Source organism: Mus pahari, chromosome 14 (assembly GCF_900095145.1).
Source record: "Mus pahari chromosome 14, PAHARI_EIJ_v1.1, whole genome shotgun sequence".
In the NCBI taxonomy this organism is placed as follows: Eukaryota; Metazoa; Chordata; class Mammalia; order Rodentia; family Muridae; genus Mus; species Mus pahari.
The window spans coordinates 48,604,582-48,608,249 of NC_034603.1; positions in this window are offsets into that span (position 1 = coordinate 48,604,582).

Sequence of the window (3,668 nt, forward strand, 5' to 3'; positions counted from 1 at the left end):
CTCTCTCTCTCTCTCTCCCTCTCCCCCCCCTCTCACACACACACACATTTTGAGACCAAGATCTTGCTATATAGCCCCAGCTGATCCTGAACTTGACCTCTTCCTTCCTCAACCTCCTGGATGCTGGGATTACAGGCATGAATGTGAGACTTTTAAAAAAGTTACCTACTCTGTGTAAGACAATTTTATAATTGTTACTTAACTTTCCCTCTCATCCCATAGTGGGAACAATGAAGTAAGGATGTTCAGTACAATTTTACAGTTGAGGGAGCGGAGGTGGGGATGCTTGTTTTGACTTGGGAGACTTCGAGAATGACAGGCCATGTACATCATCAAGTCAAACCATCTTATCCTACAACTCAGGACACTGAATGTGGTCTAGAGTCATGAGGTACCCTATCCAGCATCACACAAAAGGTAGAGGCAGAGAGGGATCAAGGATGAAGCTGTTCTATACCGTGAGCGTTTCCACCTTGCAACGGATGGACGGGATATTTGCAGTGAGGGCTGACTGGGGTACTCTGGGGTGCTCCTGATCGCTACTTGCCAAGGGCCAATAACTTCCCTTGCTCCAACTCATGATACAACAAAAATATCATCAGACAGCGCCCTCGTTCCATGGAAAGACAAGCCATACCCCTACGGTTCCACTGACCATCATGCACCTGGAGCATAGCTCTTCCTTTGAAATTTGGGAGAAGGTAACTTTGGATGTTGAGTGGATAACATTTTTCCTCCCCACCCCCACTCTGAGCACTGCAGGGGAGCTATGATCTCAGTTCAGGGAGAACAGGTTTCAGAGATGTTCAAGGGGAGGAGCCTGAGCTCAGATGTAGAAAGCCAGGCTTCTCGAGGGCACATGGCATTATTCTCATTTTACAGATGAAGCACAAAATTTTAGAGGTTGAATTTTGTGATCATGTCTGACTTCTCTTCCACACGCTGGTAGCGTCCCCATAGAGAATTCACTCCCACTTCTCCTCAGTTTGCACTCAGGCCTGTGAGGAATAGAGAGAGCTTCTGTTAGGTACTCTGTTAATTACAAGAGGATTATAAGGATAACACAATTACGTTCTGGAACATTCCATCTGGACCCACGATGGCTCTTACTTCTATGGGCCCTAGAGACACTCGCTTTTCCCTTAGGGATCTTTACCCTCGTGTTTAGAAGGTCATGTTTCTATCCTCATACTCTCTGAATTATATCTGTAGAAAACAGATTTTTTTCACTGACCAACCCAGTTTTCCTGTACGCCAACTTGATGAAATAAACAAGGGAAACAAAGGTATTTACAGGTCATATTTAATTTATTTATATGTGTGTATGTGTGTATGCCACATGTGTAGGGTACTGGCAGAGTCCAGAAGAGGCTGCTGGATCCCCTGGAGCTGGACTCACAGGTGGCTGTGAGCTTCCTGATGTGGGTTCCAGGAACCAAACTGGAGTTCTCTACAAGGACAGCATTCGCTCTTAATCTCTGAATATCTCTCCAGCCCTAGATTGTATTTATTCTAATTTATAAAAAGACAACAGAGTTATTGTATTCGAATAAGAACATAGAGATTTTTATAATACAGATTAACTTGTTTTATTGACAGAAAGAATGAAAATAAGAATGACCTTTAACCACTGAGATGCTAATGCCCAGGTCCTTTTGATGAACAAAGGCATGGAAGCTGGTTCCGACCCTTTATCCTAAAGTCTATCATGAACAAAATGAGATGGATCCCAAGTGAAGAATCACGGGGCATGGGTGTAGTTTCAATCTTCTCTTAGGGTCTGAGTTTGTGTTTTCCTGTGTACTAGGAGAGTGCCCCCTTGTGGTACAAACCTCAAGTTCTACCGATATGAACTGCGGTTTTTGTTGCTTTGGGCATTTAGCAGAAAGGGTTGGGTTTGGGAGTTAGGCATTGCTTGAAGTAACTGTTATGTTTCTAGCTTCCTTTCTCTAGGCTCATCTTATATGAAGCTAAAGTGAAAACGCCGTCACTTCAGATTCGCTTTAGGAACAGAGGAAGGAAATGGGGGCTGGAGGAGAGATCGAGGATCAAAAGACAGAGCCTGACCATGAGAGCTCACGTGCTATGATCGGGTCTCAACCTTCAGAGCAACGAGGAGCCAGCAGAGGCCGTTAGACAAAAGTGACAAGTGTTGGAAAGATAACCATTGTCAGGGCTGACAACGAGGTAGAGGGACTCGACGAAGCTTTGTGGCAACGGAGCTGGAAAAGGCAAGAAAGTTATCTTTGAGGGCAGAATTGATGGATTGTGGGATGATGGAGGGGAGAAGGTACAACTGAAAAGACAATTTATATGTAGCTAGCTGCTCAAATGCTTCCCATAAATCCCACCTGATGCTCACCACTATTTTATGAGCTAGATGTCATCATTATTATCATCTTCTATGTAGGAAAACTGATGTCCAGAGGGGTTAAGCCACACACACACAGCCAGGAGAGCAGGATGCCTTATCTAACTGGCCATATCAATAGGATCACAATACGTCCCATGATTCAGTGTGCAGCGAGTGCCAGAGGGGGAGGCAGTCTGGGTCCAGTGTTAGATGTGTACTGGGCATCCAGGTTGCGCAATCTCCCGGTTGCTAGGAGTCTCTGATAATTAGAGTCTCCAGGTTGCTAGGTAACCTGAGTTGCTAAGAGTTTCAGTTTATTATAGGTCTTGGGCTGTTAGAAGCCCCAGGTTATTCAGATTTTCAGTCTACGAACAGCTTCATGCTTCTTGAAGGCTCCCAGCTGCTAGTGACATAAGCTTTTAGGGGCCCGAGGCTCTTCGGGCTCCCAGGAATCTGAAGATATTGAGTTGGCAGTGAGTCTTTTGGTTGCTAGGAAGTAGAGGGTTTGAGAGGGCTCCGAGTTTGTGGACAGCTTCTAAAGGTGTCAGTTTGCTCAAAGCTTCACTCTTCAGCACCCTAAGCTGGTCAGGGTTTCCGAGTTACTAAGGGCACACACTCAGAATCACAGGTCTCCCGAGTACTGAGTGCTGGGCCAGCCAGGTTTCCTCTCTTCAGCCGGGTTCTAGCCAGTAAGCCAGTGGAGGTGGAGCTTCTGTCAAGGTGTTTCCCAAGTATTAGTTGATCACGCTCCGCTCCCATGACAGTATGGACCCTGCCTGATTCACAGATCCTGATTTATCCTACACAGAACTCTATGGAATCACTGAGGTGCTGGCGCATAAAGTCCTTTAGAGCCAGAACTTGATTCTAAAGCTGCCTGATATTCAAACATAGCTTCTGTTTCTGTTGTCATTATTCATCTTCCAACTAGTCAACTGTTAAGATTATGATATTAGGTTTCGAACAATTCTGGAGTTGACAGAGCCTCAAAACAGCTTAATTAGCCTTTGTTTTCCTTTTATAAGAAACTTTTTATGTCCCAATAGTTACTGACACATGGAGTTGTAAAAAAAATTGGAGATGCCACATTTCCTTCACGGTTTCCCTCAATGGGAAATGCTGCCTGGCCCCACTGGCCCCACTGGCCCCACTGGGATAGTACAATCAGGACACTGACTTTACTTACAGTGTTTGCTCACCAGCGCCACCAAGTCACAGCACTGACCTGTCCCAGCAAAGATCTGCCCTCACTGCTCTAGAGTTACCTACCTCTGAACTCTGAAACAGTTTTTTTTTTTTTTTTTTTTTTTTTTTT